The 24,788-nt window shown below is 40.3% G+C and overlaps 1 long non-coding RNA gene across 1 annotated transcript in view; it reads left to right on the top strand.

The window, feature by feature from the left end:
• LOC145341519 (uncharacterized) overlaps positions 1 to 24,406 on the top strand; it is a 69,537-nt gene extending 45,131 nt beyond the window's left edge. The window contains exons 2-3 of the long non-coding RNA XR_013886375.1: positions 14,059 to 14,292; positions 23,467 to 24,406. This is a non-coding gene — a long non-coding RNA (uncharacterized LOC145341519). The remainder of the gene's footprint in view (positions 1 to 14,058; positions 14,293 to 23,466) is intronic.
• Positions 24,407 to 24,788: the final 382 nt, after the last annotated feature.

Raw genomic sequence — 24,788 nt, 5'->3', positions numbered from 1 at the left:
CCAAATGAGGCCTGACAAGGGTCTTATAAAGTATAAAGTAAAGTATAAAGTAAAGTCTTATAAAGTAATTATTTAATAAAACCTATTATTCAGAAGTTATTCTTCATGCTAGAAATGAAGATTCACTAGATTTCAATTAAAATGTTTTTTTTAAAAGTTGGATTAGAAAAGGATATCAGTATTGATTGTATGGATGAAGAAGTTGATAACTGTCTATACCCACCAGAGTTTCTGTATCATCTAACTCAAAATAGGCATGCCACAATGAAAACTTAGACTAATGTCTCTATGAAACTTGAATCCTAAGCAAGGACTTGGCACAGGACTTGAATTAAAGATGCTGCAATTATAATAGGCAGATGTCAGCAAAATAAGGGCCATAACTTCCTCGGAGCGGCAATCAGCATGGCAATAATTGCCTGAACACAGGTGAATTTAAAGGTCCCATCGAAAATAATAGGCCAGTGGGAAGGTAAGCCTTTAAGCTAAATAGGTGAAGTTGGGGGAGGCTGGCCGTGGGGGTGGAGTGGAGTTGGGAGATCAGGTTGGGCTTGCGGAAGTTAGCACTTCTGGACAATTGCCATGTATTCCCTTACTTGGGAACTTCCAAGAGGAATTTCCCAGTGCATCTTTGGGGTACCCTCCATCCCCCCTCCCAAATCCGACACTGGGGAGCCAGGAGATTTACAGACCTATGTTTATTCCTGTCAAAATATTGATGTAAGTTTGCTTTTTTAACTGAGGAGCAAATCGTTCCCAATTAATCTTTTATATTCTATAACGGTAAACAAGAGGCAAGGGTCTGATTCCTACATGGATATGATTTGCAGACGCCGATGTTGGAATGGGGTCACCACAGTACATGGACAACATTCATGTAGTGTTTTCCAGAAAGAGAAATTTTGATTGTGTCATAGTCTTTAGTGAGAGAACAGCTAGAGATCCTGTATTTAAGGAAAAACTGTTGAAATAAAGATACCAATTTGATTGAAAAATATTTAGTAGATCTCTGCTAGTTGCATATTACTTTTTGAGTTAATACTTTAATCCTGATAACATTGCGGCACTGTTGACAGAGCACCAAGAAGGACGTGAGGCCTTCCTGGCCTTTCATACTTTGACCAGTTTGAATTGTGAGTCTCCCTGCCAGTTAATCATGAAGTGGCATTCACAGTGATGGTGGAAACCTCCAGAGAGATTTCTGACAGTCTCATCTCCAGTCTCGAAGAGAGAGAAATACGAGCATTGTTCTCACATTTATTTTGTAGGTCATGCATGGCAGTAAGTACTTACTACTGTGCGCTGGGCTCTGGAAATACGTAGAGTAGCTGTATAGTTTTTCACAAACCAAATTATATGAGCATAATTGTGCTTTTGCAGCAATGAAATATACACTAAACTTCGTTACGTGGCATTGGGGAACTTGAAAAACATATTTTGTATAAGAAATAAAAGCAGAACATGCTGGGAAATAATCAGCAGGTCTGGCAGCATCTGTGGAGAGCAAACAGTGTCAACATTTCAGAATTGTGACCTTTCATCAGAACTGCAAAAGATTAGAAATGTAATAGGTTTTAAGCAGGCGTAAGAAGTGGGAGTGGGGAAAAGAGTAGGAAGAAGAACAAAAGGAAAAGTGTGTGTGGTAGGATTGAGAATAACAGAGATTAAATGACCAAAGGTTTTGTGTTGCTATGTATAAGAATATGCATATTGCATTGATGTTATAATATTATAGGTATATGTTAGAGATTCTTTGGGCAATGCATATGTGTGTGTTCACACTTGTAATGCCACAAAGTCAGTCACTGATCACAGCTTTATTATTGTGAAGAAATAGACAACTTCTAAGCACAATTTCAGAGAAAAAGATGGAAAATTGAAGAGAATTATTTAGGCTAACATGCTTATGTCCCCTTGAATAGAATGAATGAATAAAAGGTGTGTGAAGGAGCTTGTGTATGGGATTATAATAAAAAATCAGTGCTTTTTACTCAGTTTCCAGTTATTATCATCGTGCTCGAAATTCTTCTTTTGTGTTGAACCCATCTACACTGAGGTTCTACTTAAGACAAAATATTCCAATTTATGTCAGTTTGCATTATGTTTTGTGAATTTTTATGTCTCTGAGGTGAGGAATATCATTTGGATGAATTTATACACAGTGCACGTTTGGATTGGTAAATGCAGAATAAATCACTTCGTACTCTGCTCAGGAATGTACTTTAGCCCTAATCATTGAAGGTCATTTCTTACTGCACCATTGTGAACTCTTTCACTTCCTCTCTGCGAGATTGTCAATGAATGCTATACCCTCGCCAGTTTTTCTCAGCCCTGTGCCTAGCAGGAGCTTGAGTTGAGGCTGCCAAACTCATTTCACAGAGGACTGTTCCAGCTGTCGCAGGAAACCTTCAACCCATCAGCCTGGACTAGGTTCAAAGCCAGATCCTAGAGGAATTGGACATTGCTGTGAGTCACTGCTCCACCTAATTGCTAACTTTGTCACGGAGAGTGTTTAGATGAGAGCTGTCTTTGTAACTGTCAAAAGGAAAATATCCACAGATTAATTGCTTCATATATGTTCTGTGCATAAATTCATATTCAGAAACATTAAGCATATCTTGTACATAACAACAAAAAGGGATATTTTCAAGATTGTAAATCTAATCTCATAGTTAAATCTATATTTATGACACTTGCCAACCCCAAACCTTTTCCTTAAATTGTGATTATATAATTATCTCCTATGTTATTATTACTTGATAGGCAAGAGTTTCATGAATAAAGCATTCCCTTTTCAATGAAGTTCACCCCAAAAGACAATTTAACATTTGATGACTTTGTTACAAGTTTAAATGATTCAGACTTTGTTTAAAATTAATGTGCCGCACTGATTAATGATCTATATTTCAGTTCATCAAGTATTCCCAGCAGGTGGCTAAAATTAACTTTTTTGGCCCTGATGCAAATACCCTTAAATTAAGATAAATTAATTTATAATTCTGCATCTGATCATAAATCAGTCTGTAAATGGATGCAGCAAACAAATTATACAGGATTTTGAATGTAATAATCATGTACACTGAGCAAATGATATGTCTTATACAGTGTAGTTGTGAATTCAGCATTTTAATTAAAAAGAAGTAAATCTTAAATGAGATTCAGAACAGTAGCTTTATTCGTGCATCAGATAACAAAGCTGTAAATTGCTGCCATTCTGCATCAGCAGTGAAATGTTGTTTGAACTTAAAAATAGCACCAAGGAAAATACAAAAATCAAAAGGAATCTTGATAGCACTACATGATTTCTGAATCTCTTTCTTCATCTTCAATAGGCGACCCCAAAGATCTAGCATGGGGATTGGGGAGAGCGTAGTTCACAAACGTTGTGCTAAGGAGAGACCAACAATCTAACTGAAAAACATTGAAATATATTAAGCAATGGAGTACATGAAATGAAGCTAGAATCTAAACATATGAGTTAGCTCAGCATCCTGTGACAGAAATAATCTCTTGTAATTCAACCAAGGTGATATATCTAGCTTGCAGTATCTTTGAATTTTGTTTGAACTATAAGACTAGTAAGTGGATATCAGAGCTTCAGCGAGTTCAGCAACAAAGATCAGAAGTACGTATGAGGAAAGCCATGCAACACAGCTCATCTTTCTTTAGAAATTCAGAGATCTGTTGCTGGAGATCAATCCTTCGCTACCAGATAACTCCTTTAATTTTGTATCCATCACATTCCCATTTCCTTAACCATCCCTCTAAGCTTTATCTCAGATGCCCTATACCTTAAACATTTGTCATAGCCTTTCATCTGGATTTTTTATCAAAGGAGGAAATTGGCATTGTGCACAGAGATAAATTAATGCTCCACCCTAGAAAATAGTCAGTTGAGCCCATTGATACAATGTAAGCCTTTGTATAAGCTTAACGTCCTCCCATTAATAGTTGTGTTACGCTTATGCAGGCACCAAGATTACAAATTACAAAATAGTATTTTGAGTTACATTTAAAAACTCTGAACTGATTTTAAAAGGATTGAAGATCAAAATGGCTCCAAGCTATCTGATGGATTTGTGGATTTGGATTGCGTTTATCTTTCAAGAAGACAAAGGACCCCGCAGAGTGTTTTCTGGCAACAGAGCCAGCTTGCCATTGGCCATTGGCAGGATTTTTCAGTCTGCTGTTTGACATGGCTCACCTGTCTCGCTGTTGTGTGGGGGGGGTCGCCTTCAGCAGAACTGAAAGATTCCACTGACAGGAAGGGCCAAAAGATCCCACTAACAGTGGTCTCATCCATGAGGTAACAAAGTTTATTGATGCCTCATTGTAAGAATATTCATTTCTCCTTGACCAGATGAAAAAATAACACCTCAGGTGGGAAAAGACTTCAGTGTGCCTGATTTGGAAGATGATTTAGCATTTGTGACAGGCTCAGTCAATACAACTGCCATCTTTACTTCTTGCTAACATATAAAAAACTACTACAAACCAAGCCAAACATCCATGCAGAACAACAACATGGAATTTCATCAGAGGGGAAGAAGGACCAACAAGCTCATACATCAAACTACTGCAATCAGTAAGACTAAAGAATGGCTTCACCGAAAGACAAAGAGAAATAAAGAACCTCCTCTCTAACTACTCCATGCCCCCCCCCCCCCCCCCCCCCCCACCCTTCCATCCCCACCTGGTTTCATCTTCAGATTTACCTATGAAACCAACCTCTGGCAGATCGACTAAATAAGCCATCACAACTGCTCAGACATATCGGCAATTTCAAAGCCCTCATTTCTGACAATGTAAAATAACAGGTCTACATCAAAATAGAGACTGAGATCCATTCCAGTTTTATAATGATTGTTTGCATCCACAGTATATGAGAGAGTGAGTGATATGTAGTTTCTTTAGTATGAAAAAGAAATGAATCTTTTTCTTTTATAAATAAATGTCTTACTTTGTGTTATCTAAAATTCACTCCAAGGCTAAGAAATATGCACATGTCGCAAAGAATGACCACAGATAATAAAAGGTAATACCTTAAAATTGTCCATGATATTTGCATCGCACTGAAGTGGTGGATGCTCTTATAAGGTTGGGGATAAGCCACACTTACAGAACAGCAGAGAGTTCTTTACGCTATAGTTGAAGAGTGCATGGAAATGTGGAACAGATTCTAACCCTTAATATTGACACCCTAAATTTGGTGAATTTAAAAATGCCAAAAATAGATATTTAAATAAAATAATTATATATACTAAAGAAGGTAATTAGAGAGTATAGTAACAGACTGGTTAGAATTGTAATAATAGCCCAGATCTTGTAATGGTAGTCAGAGATTAGATATATCCTCCAAGACACAGTATGGGATGTCTCGGATGTCAAATGCAGTCACCCCATGGGAATTGCCTGGGAAGTTGGAACTTCCATTGGGCAATTCCCTGGAACCCTCCAAAGAAGTCTCCAACTCTTGAATTAGAGTCTGAGTCTTCAAACAGTGCTACCTTACTCACCTAGATAATTATCCAGGAAATGTTAGAGGGTTAAAATTTTGTCTAAAACCTGGGTAAATATATAATTGACCATCACCCACTCCCAACTCCCCCAACCTGACCTCACCCCCCTACACAGTTGCCACCCCACTCCCTCATTCACTCTAATCTCTACTCACCCTACACCTTGTTCATTTACCACACCCACCCAGCCCCTCTGACACATCTACCATCTCTCCATAGCTTTTTAAAGATGCTTTGAGATATGTAAACTCTTTTCTTACCAGGAAATGGTAGCTAATTTCATTAAAAATGATGTGGCTCCTCCCCCACCCCCGAAGACCAAGAGCTACGAAGAAGGCATTTCAGGTATGCTCTGCATTTCTGAAGAGGTTGGAATCAGAAATGCAGAACTCCAGTGTGGCACAGAAAAGTAGGTGTGGAGTGGTAATCTAACAGTGATTGCCATTCCTTGGAAGATTTGGACCAATGTGTTTTCAGCTTCACTACACAACACCTGTGGTGGTTTTGTAGCTTCACTACACAACACCTGTAGTGGTTTTGTAGCTTCACATTGAGTTTTCATTTCTTTAATTGAAATTGGCATTTTTCCCCTTAGCTTTTCCTCCTCATTTTAGGCGTCCATGTGCTACATATCATTTCTCAACAGAGAGGCTGAATGAATCACACCAAAGTTTCTGCTCTGTTACTCCTAACAAGGGTGCTACGTATAACATGATTGCTGTTTGATTTTGTATCCCTCTTTACAGAGAGTCTAACCTGTTTACTCTTTTCGTGCAGTTGCCTTGACCAGTGTTTGTGTTATAATGGTGGTTCAAACAGCAACCCACCTCCACCGCACCTTCCTATTGTATAACAACAGGCTGGCCCCTTCTACCATAGCTCTGCTTGCATTTTCATAACTGCAGTCCTCTATCACTGCCCTGCTTTAGTTTCCATATCAAGTTTGAATCAGAACACTATTTTCAAAACACCGAATGTTGGAAAGGCTGGAAACAAGTTTATTTTCTTAAAATTCCTTGAACAAAGTTAAATTACAGTAAAGAAAGCAACTTTATCAATAGAACTAGATGTCACTTTCAAATCAGTTTCATATGACCTCCTTCAAATAACCACAGAGTTGAGAGTGATTGGAAAAGGAATGACAGTAGAGAAGTTGGTTGCAGCAATTTAGGCAAAAGATAAATGAACAGTTGTTGGCAATTTATTATAGTCTGCAGTGTCATCTTATTTAAGGGAGAAGGAAGTTATCCTGTTTCTTTTGAGATTAGAGTTACAACTCAGGCTATCAGCAATCTGACCAGTAGTACAAGGTTCTTTATGATCCCTGGCCAAACCTGCTTCTCTTGTTTTCTTCTCAATATTTTCAATAAATTGACTCAACAAATGCAAGAGTAACACTGTACTGGGAAGCAAAGCTTCATTTTGAAATGCTGAAAAGAAAATAACATTGCAGCGTTTGAATGAAATTCAGAGTTTATCTTCATTGCATTTTACTTTCAATATAGTTTTCTAAGTGCGTTTGAATTGTGATTGTTTGAGTGTGGATAAGCTTGGATCAGGGAAGAAATACCAGATCCCGCTTATTGTACTGTGTTAAACATAGGAAAAGTTTGGATTTTCTCAATTATTCAGTTAACCCCATACAATTTTAACGACCTTTATTCCATTTTTTTTTAATTGCATGCTTATAATCTGATTAGAGAGGAGAAAGCTAAGAGGAAATTTGATAGAGAAGTTCAAAATCATAAATGGGCTGAACAGAGTAGATAGGGAGAAACTGTTCCCACTCGTAAAAAGATTGAAAATGAGAGGGCACAGATTTAAAGTGATAAGCAAAAGAAACAAACGCGATGTGAGAAAAAAATGTGTTCACACAATGAGATTTGGATCTGGAAGTGTGGTGAAGGCAGGCTCGATCGAGGCATTCAAGAGGGCATGAGATTTGTTTGAATAGAAACAATGTACAGGGATATGGGAGGATGGCAGGAGACTAGCACTAAGTCATAATGCTCATTTGGACAGCCAGTGTAGACACGATGGGCCGAATAATCTTCATTTGCGCCATAACAATTCTGTGCTTCTGCAAAGTGCCTTGTTATGCCAGGAAGTGCAGGTTTTATTTCCTTTTGTCATTTCCTTCATGTCAGACATGTGTCGTACCCCCATTTTTTTAACACAACAATGTTTTAATCATCTCACCATAATATAAATGGAATGGCAATAACTGTTGATCCACAGAGAGAAGGAAGTAAGGGTCATTACATAGAATATAAAGTAATGAATTATAGGGTGTAGAAATGGTTGAGCTAAATCAAAACTCAGAGCTTTGTTATTTGTTTTCCTGTGCTGAAGATATTTCAGTAGTGTCTAAAACATGCAAAATTTCACTTTGGCTAGAACTTTATTGTCCCGCTCACTGGTAGAATCAGAGCAGGCAAAGGCAGACTATGGAAAGGTCCGTTGACTTCAGGGTGGGATTTTATGGTTTTGGGACAAACGAGTCCATAAAATCTTGCCCTTGTATGTTTTTGTTTTGCTATGCCTATTTGCACAACGTCAGCCAAAAACATTATTAACTTTTTTTTAATGGAAAGTTGATCATTAGTTGGTGCTGTTATGGATAGCACAGTGACTTAATTGTGACAAAATCTAAGTGTGTTTGTCCTAACTTTAGCTTCTTGAAGTCAGTCACAGTATTTGAGGAATAAAGAACAAGTTTACTTCACAGCGCTTAACTCAATACAATTCGGTGACATTTCTTAGTTGCCATTTGTTTTGCTCGAGAATAAAGCCAACCATTCAATACGAATACAAACGTTTGGTATGATATCTTACCTAATTCAAAAATTCTGAGATTGGCAATTAAAATTCATCAAGCCTTTTTATGAAGCGATTTATTAACACTTTTTAAATCAGTGAATTTAATATGGAGCCTTCAAAGGGAAGGTAATCTGTTTGGAATTTCCAAAGTAAGTTAGTTTGAGGTACATATCCCGCATAGATGTTCACTTCCAGTAAAATGATCCTTTTGGGAATCAATTTAAGGTCTATTCAAAAATTGAAGAGCTTGTGCATCGCCTGTCAAACTTGCCTGGAGTAAGCTTGTTTGAACTACGTCTGACTTTCCAAACTTGTGTAAATCTGATGTTTTGTTGCAATAGTTAAATCCGATTGCTTTAAAAAAAGAAAAGGAATTGTGTAACACCTTTAATCAGGCAATTGAGTGGCCTATTAGAATATGAACTCTCTGACTAAGGACCAAATTGATAGGCCAGTCAGGGAGTCTCTCGCTTTGTACCTAACCAGCAGGGTCGGGTCCTCTGGAACTCCTAGTGTAGTTTGCTAACTGAAAGCACTTTGTATGCTGCTCTCAGATTTGCAAATAAAGGGATTTTGGTGAAGGGACTTCTGCCTCGGAGAACTTATTACAAATTGCTAGGTTATGATCAGGTCAAATATTCCTGTAGAAATAGCAAAAAGGCTAATGTAATAGCACACACCATTATTAAAGTGTAAATAAGACAGCAGCTACCAATGGCCACACACGCACATTTGATCAGGGAAATTAGGATGTCTGAGTTGTCCTGCTACCTCAGAAATATTGCTGCAGTAGCATTTCGCCCTGAAGTAGGGAAAGGGTGAATGCATTTTGTATCTGAAGGGAAAGAGTTAATTGGTTTTGTATCTTGAATATGTCACAAACATAACCCTTTATCATGACTCATCTTCTCAAGCTTATACTGCTCCTTGGAGTAATATGAGTTATTTGTTCATATATTACATGCTTTAACTCTCATTTTTATAAAGACAGATAGTTTAACGTGGCTGTTATTTTATAGACATTGCAAATCTTACTTATTTGTGTTAGTTGGACATCGTTACATAGATGGTAGTTTACGATACCAGCTTTTGACAGTTGCTGATGGCAGATCGCAATACCGGCTTTTAACAGGAAGAGTCCTGCTGGGACAGCTGCAATTGCACAAGTAACTTCAAAGACAGGGATTCCGGTACTGCTGTAGAAGGGTTTTGAATCATGATTGGATTAAGCTCTGTCATGATTGCAGCTCCCAGCTGGACTGTGAATCATGACTAAATCTGGGGCTGTATCATGACCAAAGAAGGAAGACCCGGAGGTCTGGCAGAAAGTGGAACTTTGAATCGTGATTGACACTAAGACACATGATGTATAAATGCCCACTTGTGTTTGTGTTCTATGAGAAGTTTGGTAGTCCCTGCTTCTCCCAAAGCTCTTGAGTGAACACCAGAGCTTTGAAATAAAAACCACTGTATTTTGACTCACTAACAGTCTGTGGTATTATTTTACCTACAACAGCCCAAAGATGTGGCACCCTAATTTCAGCATGTTCCAGTGTAAAATCCCACAGAAAATCTGCAAACAAGTGTAGGTGTTATTAAAGGGTGACTGCAAAATCTGACCTATAGTATTTATAATGCTTGCAATCGAATTGCAAATAACTTAATATTTTATACCGTATGAGAAGACCTTACGTTACTGTTAATCTGCCGCTTCTTGAAGACAAGGAGGATCTTATGAGGCACAGGGTAGAACCAGTAACTGAAGTAATTAGTTTTAAAAAGAGACATCCCAAATACTGCAATATTTTAGCTGAAATTTATGACAGCAGAATTGATGATGTAGCAAGTAAGGACTCACTTACAAAAGTAATTTGCAACACAAAAGCTAAAATCATTTAGAGTAAAAAGGATGCAGCAGTCTAAAAATATTAACAATATTGTACAGAATGACTCACTGATATACAGTCAGGGTTTTGCTTTCAATCTAGCAGAGTTACTACGTCATCTTCAGTGCTAAATCTTCCAATGGAGCCTTTAGTGTCCTGAGCCTGAGAATCTGTTTGGAGATTCACTTGCATCTTTAACTCCCTGGTGGGCATCTGTTCACATGAATGGTTTGATGTCAGGAATTAGTAAAGTCTTACAAACCAAATGCTCTTCAATGTTTGCTAGATAATAAAGAGTGTATGAAATATGAAACTTTGCTTTTCTTAATAATCATCCCAAGGTACAAGCTGAATAGAGAAATGTAGGAATTAAAATAGAATTTAAATATAGTAAGAATAGAATCCCACAGAGAAAACATCCCCAAGTGTCAGCTTGCCTCAGTGGTAATAAGTTCATCTCTAAATCCAAATGCTACAGGTTCAGGTTCCATTCCAGGATTTGAGCACATAATTTGAGAAAATACTTTAGCAAGGTATTGCATTGTCGGAGGTACCATCTTTAAGCCGAGGATCAGTGTGTCACGTTCAGGTATAAAAGAATATAAAAGAGTGTCCTGGTAAATGTTTGTCCCTCAGTCAATGTCTCTAAATCAGATTCACCAGTCACTTATCTCATTTACTGTTTGCGGGATCTTATTTCTGTTGTGTTTGCCGACATTATGAAAAGTGGCTATACTTCAGAAGCATCCATTTGCTGTACAGAGCAAGGATCCTATATATTCAAGTTCTTCCTCATTTTCATGAACACAATATGCAAAGGTTCATAGTGTGAGGCAGTTCTCAACTTTCCAAAACCAACCAACAGTCAAGGAAGGAGCCTGCAGGGGCAAGAACAATTGTGGCATTATGTACATTGGAAGAAAAAATGCAATTTGAACAAGCACTGTAATATATGGACACTCTAAATTGAGGAAATGTCTGCCTGACATAGATATCCTGCCAACATCCATTCATGAATGGAGTGTAATACATAATCCACCACAGAAAATTAATTTTTAGCAGCAATTCAACTACTTGCTGTGTAGATGGATTGTGCGAATAAATCCTATTAAATGCTTGTTTAATAAACCCTACCAAAACTGTGAGAAGTCTAGAGATAGAAAATATCCAGAATCAAATTCATATCTCGTCAACGTTTCCAACTGCCAATTGTGGACCACAGCCGCAGCTTACCCGAATGGATAAGGCATTGGTTACTGTAACTGGAGCAATGGTGTGCTTGTTTTTCTTTGTTAGGCAGATCTTTGATCCACCAGAGAGTCAAACATTATGGGGGGGGAAGTGGAATTGAGGCCACAATCAGATCAGCTGTGATCTTATTGAATGGTGAAGCCAAATGGTCTCCCACTGATCCCGTTTCTTACATTTGTGTATCATATAGTACCCAAGAGCCTAAAGGAATTTTCATTTTGCCAAGTTCAGTTTATTTCCTGAACTTGAATTGAACATTTTAGTTCATTATGCTTAAGTTTCACTTTCGTGACTTCATAGTAAACAGTAAGCTTTGCAAGGTCCATGCTCAAAAGTACAATTGGTGGATTATGACGTGTTTTAATAAATCTGAATGTTGCAAAATTCAAGCTAGTAAATACAGTCCTTGGGGTACGCCAGTCTCTTGTCATTTGAACATTTCTGCATTGAAAGTATTATGATACAAAGTATGACTTCTGGACCCTATGGACCAGATTGCAAGATTGGACCACATCGTCGAAGAGATACTTCTGGTCCGAATGGTTCATCAGTTGCATCATTTTTGCAGGCTCCCCTGTCTCTGATGGAGAGAGAATGTGCTTAGAATGGGATAGAAAATGGCAGTGACAGGCGTCAGAGGCATGTCACAACATTATGCTGCTAGCAGTCTCAGTGCCACTGGTACAAGTTCAAAAACAAATGGGAAACTGTTTTTTTGCGCTTAGCGTCATGGCTTCTGTAGTCATTTTATTACCAAACCTTTCAGAGCATAGCAATGTTGGATGCTAAGATCAACAGATGACCCATGCATCCAACATCACCATGGATTAAATAATGCAAAGTACATTTAAGTAACATTGTTCTGACATTTGACTGTGGTGTTGTCATGAAAATGGGTGGGGTCAGAAAGACTAATTTTGCATCCCCATCAACCCAGTTCTGCCAGAAATTGTCCTGGGGAGCAGGGAGATCCAAGAAAAAAATGTTAGTATTGAAAGGCTTCTCCACATTTCTTTAGTCTGCATTTGGGTATTACTTTTATTGAACCTGCGAAGGAAAAGCATTTGACCTCGGTGGCTTGATTCACTTGGTATGGTAGGATAAAACATGGACCCATCCCTAGTATAGTGTCAAAACTTAAATATCTTTGCATATGTGATGGTTTACAGAGCTAGGCAATTAACCACAATGAAGGAGGAAGCTAAGTGGCTGAATCATTCCAAGTCACATCGCATTCTCGTGAAGCCTTTTATGGAGTAGCAACTGTTGAAACTCCAAAGCAGACCACTTGCTGACTCTATCAGCTTGCAACTATCTGTGGGTGGAGGAACAATGAAAAAGCTCGTGGAAATCCACAGTCACATTGATATTAATGTTTCCTTTGAATTGTGGACAAAATTTCTAAGTCATTATATCTTATATCATGGAAGGGGGCCAATCCGGCCCAAAGCATGGGTACAGGCACTTTGAACAAACTGCCCAAACTGACCGAGGTCAACACCTCAGTCTTTACCCCACAATACTGCAAATTAGTCCTCTTCAACTTAATGTCAACTATCTTTTAAAGGTCCCAATGAAATCTGATTCCACCATCCTTTCAGATAATGTGCTACATATCTTAACCATCTGTGTGAAAAAAATTCAAATTTTCCTGCCAAATATTTTAAATCTTTGTCTCTTGTTAATTGTCAGAGGAAATAGTTTTTCTGACTTTCTCTCTCAAAATGTATTATAATTCTGAATACCTTTATTAATTCTACCGTTAACCTTTGCCTCTGTAAATCATCTCAAAGGAGAATAACCCGAGCTACTCAAATCTCTATACACATAAACTTCCTCATCCTTGCTGTCATCCATTTTATACCCTCTCCTGGGTCTTCTTTATCCTTCTTAAAATGTGGTGCCCAGAATTGCACAGAGTACTCCTGCTGAGACTTTACCAGAGATTTCCAAATGTTTAGCATCACTTCCTTTGTTCTTGTATTCAATACCCCACCTATAAAGCCACTGGTTTCTTAACCACCTTATTGACTTTCCCTACTACTTTCAGAGATAAGCTAAAATTGACCTCCAAGTCCCCCTGTTCGTACAGCACCCACAAATAGCTTTTTAAGTTTATTTATTAGTGCCACAAATAGACTTAGATTAACACTGCAATGAAGTTACTGTGAAAATCCCCTAATCACTAAACTCCAGTGCCTGTTCGGGAGAATTTAGTATGGCCAGTGCACTAACCAGCATGTCTTTCAGACTGTGAGAGGGAAAAGGAGCACCCGGCGGAAATTCACGCAGACTCGGGGACAATGCAGACTTCGCACAGACAGTGACTCAAGCCAGGAATTGATCTCATGCCCCTGGTGCTGTGAGGCAGTCAGTGCTAACCACTGCCACCCTTACCATTTAGAACTTAAATCTCAGGGCTGCAAAAACTGAATCAGAGCTCTCCCAGAGGAAAAGAATTCTGCAAGTGCAGTGATAAAATCCTGTTCAATTCTCAAATCGCCCTCATTTAACAATTACACTTGTACATTGTGATAATGACTAAAATTCAAGTGCCTTATGATTTATATTTTTCTTCATAGGAAGTTTACAGTTCATATTACCAAAATACTTTGATTTGTGAACATGGATGTGAGTACTCAAGAAATAATGGAAGAAATCAGGACATCTCAGGAGCAAGGTGATGAGGGGAACTTGTTTTATTTGTATGTGGCGACCCCTGGTGGAGCTCCAAAAGACATTCACAAAAAATTGGTAAAGCCTTTTCTGCAGGAGCGTGGATGGCAAAAGGTCAGCTACCCAAGTACTGGATTCAGGTACATATAGTGATCTCTGGTGATTATTAGACATAGCTAATGATCCTGCACCATCACCTCCAGAATCCCATAAGTCCCAAAAGACCATTCCCAATTCCGGCATTCCGTTCAAACGTAAACTTAATTGTATCTTCTACCAAAAGAATTGTTTATTTCCATTTCCCCAACATTGCTACTCACGTTATGTCTTACACTGGCTAAACCATCACCCTGGGCTTTGTCACTTCCAAACTTACTCAAAGCGTTGCTGCACAGTAGCCAATCCACACTCGATGAAAAATGTCACAGCCTTAACTATCTTATCCTTCTAGGTATACCTTTATGGCGCTCCTCTGGGGAAGTTGCTCTGAATTGAAAAACTCATAGAACCATAGAGCGGTTGCAACAGAGAAAGAGACCATTCAGCCCATCATATGTGCACTAGCCAAATCTGTCTAAATGGTTTTGAAAAGACAAAATTGTAGCCACCTCTATTACTACTTCTTGCAGCTTGTTCCAGACACCCATCACCCTCTAGTGAAAACATTACCTATGTCCCTCATTTTATGTACCTCTATAAGATCACCCCAAGCGTCCTACACGCCAAGGAAAAAAAGCCCCAGTCTATCCAGCCTCTCCTTATAATTCAAGTTAATAAATCTAGTAAATCTTTTCTGCACTCTTTCTAGTTTAATAATATATTTTCTATAATAGGATGACCAGAACTGTACACAGTATTCCAAGTATGGTCTTACCAATGTCTTGTACAACTTCAACAAGATGTCTCAGTGTTCAGCGTTCTGACCAATGAAACCAAGCGTGTCAGATGCCTTCTTCACCACCCTGTCCATCTGAGAATCCACTTTCAAGGAGCTATGATCTTTTTGTCCTATAACTCGCCCCAATGCCCTATCAATAACTGAGTAAGTCCTGTCCTAGTTCAATCTACCAAATGCATCACCTTGCATTTACCTAAATTAAGTTCCATCTGTTATTTGTCAGCTCATTGGCCCAATTGATTGAAATCCCATTGTAAACCTAGATAACCTCTTTTATTGTCCATTAGGCAATCTTGGTGTCATCTGCAAACTTACTAACCATGCCTCCTAAATTCTTATCCAAATCATTCATATAAATGATAAGTAACAGTGGACCCAGCACCAATCCCTGAGGCACACTGTTGGTCACAGGCCTCCAGTTTGAAAAACAATGCTCAGCTGTCATCAGCCAATTTTGAATCCAATTGGCTGCCTTACCGTGGATCCCGTGAGATTTAACATTATGCAACAACCTACCATGCGGTACCTTGTCAAAGGCTTTGCTAAAGTCCATGTAGACAATGTCAACTGCATTGCCCTCATCTACCTTCTTGGTTACAACTTCAAAAAACTCAATCAGATTTGTGAGACACAATTTTCCACTACAATGCTGACTGCCCTAATCAGTCCTTGTCTCTCTAAATGCCGGTAGATCCTGTCTCAGAATAACTTCTAACAACTTACCCACTACAAATGCTTGGCTCACCGGCCTGTTGTTCCAGGCTTTTCCCTGCATCCCTTCTTAAACAAAGGCACAACACTTGCCACCCTCCAATCTTCAGGCACCTCACCTGAGGCTGTCAATGATTCAAATATCTCTGCTAGGAGACCCGTAATTTCCTCCCTAGCTTCCCACAACATCCTGGGATACACTTCATCAGATCCTGGGAATTTATCTACCTTGATGTGCTTTAAGACTTCCAGCACCTCTTTCTCTCAAGTACACCCCTCAAGACATCATTATTTATTCCCCCAAGTTCCCTGACGTCCATGCTTTTCTCAATAGTAAATGCTGATGAGAAATATTGATTTAGGATCTCATCCATCTCTTGTGGATCCACACATAGATGGCTTTGTTGATATTTTAAGAGGCCCTACTCTCTTGGTAGTTACTCTTTTGCCCTTTATGTATTTGTAGAAGCTCTTTGGATTCTTCTTTGCCTTATCTTCCAAAGCAATCTTGTGTCCCCTTTTTTGCTTCTCCTGATTTCTCTCTCTATTCCTACTTGATCCCAGCTGCTTATGTTTATCATGTGTCTCCTTCTTCTTCTTGACCAGGGTCTCAATATCCCGAGTCATCCAGGGTTCCCTACTTCTACCAGTATTACCCTTCACTCTAAAAGGAATGTGCTTATCCTGAACCCTGTTAACACACTTTTGAAAGCCTCCCATTCACCAGACATCCCTTTGCCTGCCATCAAATTCCCCCACTCAACTTTTGAAAGTTCCTGTCTAAAACCATCAAAATTTACTACCTCTCCATTGTTTGCCCACATGATCCGAATCTTGCCTCCATATTTATTTTGCCAGCCATTTTCCTGTGCTCTGAACAGCCTTTGTGTTTTGGTAGTGTGCAGAAACATCATTTATGACCTTTCCAAGTGTAAATTAAGTTCCTTTCAGATGGCAGTAGCCTTTTGAGGATGTGCAGTTTCCCAGCCTGCTACCAGTGCCATGCACAGTTTAGGCTGGGAGTGCAAGAGGCAATACTTTTCACTGTATGTTCATGTGACAATAATAAATCAAATCAAATCAATTACCACAGATAAATAATGAGGATCAACCCCAGGCACCCTGGAAATGAATTCTTTGCCTTGTGGAATCTAATATTGCAGAAAAGGGAAGTGCATGGAATTGCGCCATTGCTGATAGAACAAAGACCAGTACAGCACAGGAACAGCTTGGTGTGAATTCACATTCCCCACACCTCCTCTGGCTATTTCATCCATGTAGACAATTTCTCAAATGAACAGGCCATTTAGCCTACAAAGCATGCACCGATCACATTGTCCTATCTCGACCCTCTATTCCCCATCTGCATCCCTCTATTCCCATCTGTTCATGTGTCTATGCAGATAAGTCTTAAATGTCACTAATGTGTCTGCCTCAACCACCTCACTTGGCAGTGCATTCCAGGCCCCCACCACCCTCTGTTTAAAAAATTTCCCCTGCCCATCTCTACTAAACCTTTCCCCCCTTACCTTGAACTTGTGCCCCCTTGTAATTGTCATTTCTGCCCTGGGAAAAAAACTTCCAAATGTTCACCCTACCTATGTCACTCATTATTTTATTAACTTCTTTCAGCTCGCCCCTCGCCTCCATCTCTCCAGGGAGAACAATCCCAGTTTATTCAATCTTTCCTCACAGCTAATACCCTCCATACCAGGCAACATCCTGGTAAACCTTTCTGCACTCTCTCCAAAGCCTCCATGTCCTTCTGGTAGTGTAACGACCAGAATTGGACACAGTCTTCCAAATGTGGCCTAACCAATGTTTTGCATACCTGTAATATAATTTGCCAACTTTTATACTTGATGCCCCATCCAATGAAGGCAAGCATGCCTTTCTTCATCATCTTTTCCACCTGTGCTGCCACATTTGAGGATCTGGGACCTGTACTCCCAGATCTCTCTGTGTGTCTATGCTCCTAATGGTTTTGCCATTTATTGTATAGCTCCCACCTGAATTGGACCTACCAAAATTCATTGCCTCTCATTTGTCCAGATTAAATTCCGTCTGCCATTTCTCTGCCCAATTTTCCAGCAAACAATATCCTGTTGTATTCCCTGGCAATCTTCATCACTGTTTGCAACTTCAGCAATCTTAATATCCACAAACTTGCTAATCAGACCAGCTACATTTGCTTCCAAGTCATTTATATACATTGCAAACAACAGAGGCCTCAGCACTGATCCCTGTGAAACACCACTAGTTACAAACTTCCATTTGGAAAAACATCCATCCACCGCTACCCTCTGTCTTCTATGGCCAAGCCAGTTCTGAATCCATCTAGCTAGTTCACCCTTGATCCTGTGTGATTTAATCTTTTGCACCAGCCTGCCATGAGGGACCTAGTCAAATGCTTTGCTGCCTCATTTTTATCGGCAATGATCATTCTGATTCTAGAAGTTTTTATAGTGACATTACTTGGACCAATTTCCAAACAACATGTTAGTTTAGCTTTTATTTGTATTTAAATGTTTACCTACATTTTTCATTGTGTATAATTTTTATTATACAGCTCATGTAAATAAATGATGCAGTGAGAAGTTAGGAAATGCACGTCATATCCCATGGTCCTCATCATGTATCCTTTAGTTTTATTTCTCACTCATTACTGCAGACTACTGCAGTCTGACAGTCGGGTTAGAGATGAGATCGTAGATATTGCTATTCAGATCGGCTAGTCTCTTTGTACAAGAAGATCCAAGGGCCAGGAATGGGCTTTAGATATGAAAGGAAAGACACTTATGCAACTATTTCTGACATTAGAGAATGTATTCACTAACTTAAAAATCTAAGAATGTAGGCTTGGGGAGGCTATTTACAGATACTATCAAACACAATATCGGCAGTTCAGTACAAATCAAGTCAGTTCTGTTGCTCACAGTCATTGCTGCCAGACTGGTTGGCACCAACCATCTCTAGTTTCTTGTTGGGTCTTTACTTCTTCTGTTTGTGATTTGGCTGGCTGATTTCTTTAGATAAAATTGCAATAATCAGTAACATATTTGATAATTCGACCAAAACATCTTTCATCTCCTCTACCCTCTCCTCCTCCTCTTCTCCCACCCCTGCTGCCCCCCACACCCCACCACCACCACTACAATTTTATAAGTTTGCTTTTTCCCAAGTCAGTACCTCCTGTCTTAAGGACACTGAGTGGTAAGCAGCTGCAGGCCACTCACAACCTTGGCACAGGCAACCATTCAATATGTATGAGCTGGGTTAGTGAAGCTTGTGAGACTATTTAAACATTAAAGATGTCATAGCCAGCCCCAGTACTACTTCCACCTAGAGCCCAGAAACACATACATTCTTTCCATTAGCGGTCACTATGAAATGAGGTGGCAGAATGGTTAACATGGCTCACAACTCCAGAGACCTGGGTTCAATTCCAGCCTTGGGTGATTATCTGTGTGAAGTTTGCATGTTCTCTCCGTGTCTGTGTGGTCTTTCTCTGGGTGCTCCAGTTTCCTATAATCCAAAGATTTGCGGGTTAGTTTGATTGGCCATGCTAAATTTCCCCTTAGTCAGGAGGATCTGTGGGGTTACAGGAATAGGGTAGGATGTTGGCAGTGCAAGCTCGACGGGCCAAATGGCCTCCTTCTGCACTGTAGGAATTTTATGATCTATGAAAAATTCAGTCATCGAAACTCTCACTCTTTTCTCTACCTAGCCATAGGCAATGAAGCCAGTGTAGCAGTCCAATTGCTGCACCAGCTAAGATCAGCCAATGCAAAACTGTTAGGAATTAAAACTTGGATTTTTAGCTCAGTGCAGTATGGAGATTACCTTATCTATCAGATGCAACATGCATCGTATGAAAATCATATGCTAGACAGACTTTTTCGATGCTTTTGGGATTTTTTTCATTCCAACGGCCTGGGTAAAAGGTTGTTGTGGCTTTACCTCTAGGTGAAGACAGGATCAGGGCCAGAAGAGACATTTGTGGGACTAAGGGGAGCTGTAATGCACCTCCAGACCTTACAAGAGAGAACTATGGCCTCTCATATCACAGGCTTGTTTTCCTTTCTGACCATGAGACTGCAGATCCTGCCACTTACCTGGTGTTGATGGGTAACTTCCAGGCCACATGATTTCTCACCACTTCCTGTCCAGAACGATAGTTTTAACTGAAGCCTGGGAGATAAAATAGCTGAGCATCATATTTTTGGAACATTTGATGACCCAATGCAAAAATTTTGACATAATTTTTGCTTTCAGATGTATTCAATGTTCTCAATTACAATTTCACATCACAATTTCTAATTCAGGATGGATTTGATATCAGATTTGATAGTGTGCTTAAAGCTATCCATGCACACTCAAAGCTATCAAATAAGTTCAGCAACCTGCGTTAAAAAATGCAAGGAAATTAATTACTAAAACAATACATGAATTTATCCAGTTTTTCATTTTGTCCATAAGAATTGTTCCAATGTTCCCATCAGTTCTGAATTTATTTTAGTTACGGGGTCTATATGTTCCACTTACCCACTCACCAAGTCTCAGGGTCTAACCTTATTGTGTGGGAGTGGAGCCACATTTTGATGTTTTGCACTTGGGGGTAGGGGTGGATGGATTATGAGCAAATTTTGGAAAAATAAGGTTTGACATGTTAAATGTGAATTTTTGAAAGAGGCTGACCTATGAAAATAAATAACTTGCGAAGCCAAAAAATTCACAACAATAAATTGACAATTTTAACAAATAAAGCCACAGATAAAGATGATTATTGGAGTGTGAAAAGGAGAGGTGTGTGTATGTGTGTTCAGCTCAGTCCTGGTCTCACGGTGCCCACTCACCCACAGTCATCCACTGTGAGGATGGATGAAAGCATCTGTTGGTGTGTGGGTGAAGGTAACCGGGAACTTTGACACCTGAAATGAGCTAGACACACACTGTCCCCTCACTCTCATCCCTCCTCTCTCTCACACACACTTTCTCCGTCTCACACATACACACACACTCTCTCTTACACACACACTCACTCTTTCTCTGTCTGTCACAAACACAGACAATTCCCTCTCTCTCTCACACATAAACTCACCCCTCTCTCCTGTCACAAGCACACTCCCCCATCTATCTCACACAAATACATTCCCTCCTCTGACGAAGGCACACTCTCCCGTCTCTTTCTCATATAAATATACTCCCCTCCTCTCTCTCTCACACACTCCCTACCTGTCTCTCTCTCTCACAGACACACATTCCCACCTCTCTTGCTCATTCTCTCACATACAAACACACACTCTCTCTCATACACACACACACCCCTTCTCTCTCACACACTCACACACATGCCCCTCCTCTCTTTCTCTCTCACACACAAACACATTCACTCCCCTCCTTGCTCTCACTCTCACACACAAACTCCCCTCCTCGCTGTCTTCCACACACACTCTCTTCCTTGCTCTCTCGCACATACACTCCCCCCTCTCTCACACACACACACTCCACTCCTCTCTCACACACAAGCTCCTCTCCTCTCTCATACACAGACACACACTCCCCTCTCTTTCTCGCACACACAGTTCCCTCCTCTCTCTTTCACATACATGCACTCCTCCCCTCTCTCACACACACACAAACTCCCATCCTCGCTCTCTCTCACACACACAAACACACACTCACTCAGTTACCCTCACACATGCACACTCACTCATGCACACGCAGTCAGCCACACTCACACTCAGAGAAAGCTCTCCCCAAGAGCTAGAAATGCACTCAAACCCCAAACACACCCATTCTCCCTCTTACATAATCCCCCTCATTCACTTAGCCATCGTTACACATGCATACTCACACAGCCATTCTCGCAGACACATACTCAGCCATTCTCACACCTGCACACTCACTCAGCTACTCTCACAGACACATACTCAGCCACTCTCACACATGCACACTCACTCAGCCATCGTCACACACACACTCACTCACTCTTACACACGCACACTCACTCAGCCACTCTTACACACACACTCACTCTCACACATGCACGCACACTCACTCAGTCACTCACACACACTCACTCAGCCATTCTCACACACACTCACTCAGCCACTCTCACACTCACTCACTCAGCCACTCTCACACACACTCACTCACTCAGCCACTCTCACACACACTCACTCACTCAGCCATTCTCACACTCACTCACTCAGCCATTCTTACACATACACACACTCACTCAGCCATCGTCACACACACATGCACACTCATGCAGCCACTCACACACACACACTCACTCAGCCATCATCTCACACAGACACGCTCATTCAGCTACTCTCACGCACATTCACTCACTCAGCCACTCTCACACACACACACTCTCTCAGCCACTCTCACACACACACACTCTCTCAGCCACTCTCACACACACACACTCTCTCAGCCACTCTCACATGCGCACACTCACTCAGCCACTCTTACACGCGCACACTCACTCAGCCACTCTTACACACGCATACTTACTCAGCCACTCTCACACACACACACTCTCTCAGCCACTCTCACACACGCATACTTACTCAGCCACTCTCACACACACACACTCTCACAGCCACTCTCACACACGCATACTTACTCAGCCACTCTCACACATGCACACTCACTCAGCCACTCTCACACACACACACTCTCTCAGCCACTCTCACACATGCATACTTACTCAGCCACTCTCACACACACACACTCACTCAGCCACTCTTACAAACGCACACACACAGCTACTCTCACACATGCACACTCACTCAGCCACTCTCACATGTGCACACTCACTCAGCCACTCTCACACACACACACTCACTCAGCCACTCTCACACACACACACACTCTCTCAGCCACTCTCACACACACACACACTCTCTCAGCCACTCTCACATGTACACACTCTCTCAGCCACTCTCACACACACACACACTCTCTCAGCCACTCTCACACACACACACACTCTCTCAGCCACTCTCATATGTACACACTCACTCAGCCACTCTCACACACACACACTCTCTCAGCCACTCTCACACACACACACTCTCTCAGCCACTCTCACACACACACACTCTCTCAGCCACTCTCACACACACACACACTCTCTCAGCCACTCTCACACACACACACACTCTCTCAGCCACTCTCACACACACACACTCACTCAGCCACTCTTACAAACGCACACACATAGCTACTCTCACACATGCACTCACTGAGCCACTCACATACGCACACTCAGTCAGCTACTCTTACACACACACTCACTGAGCCACTCACATACGCACACTCATTCAGCTACTCTTACACACACACACACACACACACACACACACACTCACTCAGCCATCGTCACAGATGCACACCCACTCAATCACACACATGCACACTCACTCAGCCACTCTCACACATGCAAACACTCACTCAGCCACACACACACACTCACTCAGATACTCTCACAGGAGCACACTTACTCAGCCACTCTCACACACATGTACTCACTCAGCCACTCACACGCACGTGTACTCACTCAGCCACTCACACGCACACACACACTCACTCAGCCACTCAAACGCACACACACACTCACTCAGCCACAGCAGACCACAGATTTTCAGGAATATTTATGTGATGTATAACACAGTATTCCCACTTTCTGCAGAGCATTGTATTTTTGCCACAAAAAAGCAGATGGACTGGAGAAAACTGAAGCTGTGAGGGACCGAACAGAACTTAAAAGCAAACTGGACAAATACAAGGAACTGAACAATGCTGACTTCAAAATCCACATGGTGCTATCTGTACCAGTAAATTACAATGAAGATTTTGTCGAACTGACCTCGCAACCTGGGTCGATTGAGTGGTGAAAATAGAAGTGATGCAGAATGGATGCACCAGCAATTCAGATTGCTTGCAATGAATGTATACCTCCAGCATATATTGGACTTGTAGTTTTAGTAGCACTTTCTCGCTTTATCCAGTGAATGTAAATAATCGGGGCATGATTTATTTGTCAATAAATCAAAAAATTGAAATGAAATATGCACTTTTAAAAATATCCTTATCCTGTTTGTGCCTACCCAGTGCTTTGAAAAGGAACAATCTGGATTGTGGACAGACCTTCAGCCATAGCCAATGCAGTTCTAAATGAACTGATAGGTGATGTGCTCTGCTATGATCTCATAACTATTGATAGCTATTATGTAAAGGGCTATAGATGTGAATGTTATGCATGTTAATTGATTAAAAAAAATCAGAAAATGCAAAGCATCAAAGTAACTTTGGAAAGAAGATCTGAGGCAGTAAATGAAGTTAAAATTCAACACAAAAAAAGGAATAAATGTAGCAAGCTTGTCTTGTTTTTACTTACATAGCGTATATAAAAGAAAAAAATTCTGCAATTCATTATTCATTTTTAGGGATGTGTTCCTAATTTGGTTTAATTCTTTTACATTTCCTAGATTTACTGAATGTCACTGTTGTATCTTGCAAGTGCAATGCTTAACTTTTTTGGTTAAAAAGAGGAAAAATAATGTACTTAAGTTCTGTTTAAATTGTTTGATTATGATTTGTTTAAAATAATTAAAAATTATATGCCTCAATGATTTATATGTTTTTCTTGCTGCCTTTTGCATGTTGGTAAAGATTTAGATTTTTCTCATTGATACTCTCCATAAACTTGAGATCATCCAAAATTCTGGTGCCATTATTCTAATTTGTGTCTAATCCTGTTTCCCATCATCCCTGGCTCCTACATCTAGCATACCTCGATCTTAAAATTCTCATCCTTGTTTTCAAATTCCTCCATGGCCTTGCCCGTTAGGTACTATCACTAGACTACTAATCCAGAAACTCAGGTAGTGTTCTGGGGACCCAGGTTCAAATCCTGCCACAGCAGATGGTGAAATTTGAATTCAATAAAGAATATCTGGAATTAAGAATCCACTGATGACCATGAAACCATTGTCGATTGTTGGAAAAACC

The sequence above is a fragment of the Carcharhinus amblyrhynchos genome, chromosome 3, assembly GCF_965287045.1.
Source record: "Carcharhinus amblyrhynchos chromosome 3, sCarAmb.v2.hapA, whole genome shotgun sequence".
Lineage (NCBI taxonomy): Eukaryota > Metazoa > Chordata > Chondrichthyes > Carcharhiniformes > Carcharhinidae > Carcharhinus > Carcharhinus amblyrhynchos.
Note: the sequence above shows the minus strand (reverse complement) of the source record. Positions and strands in the feature narration are given on the sequence as shown.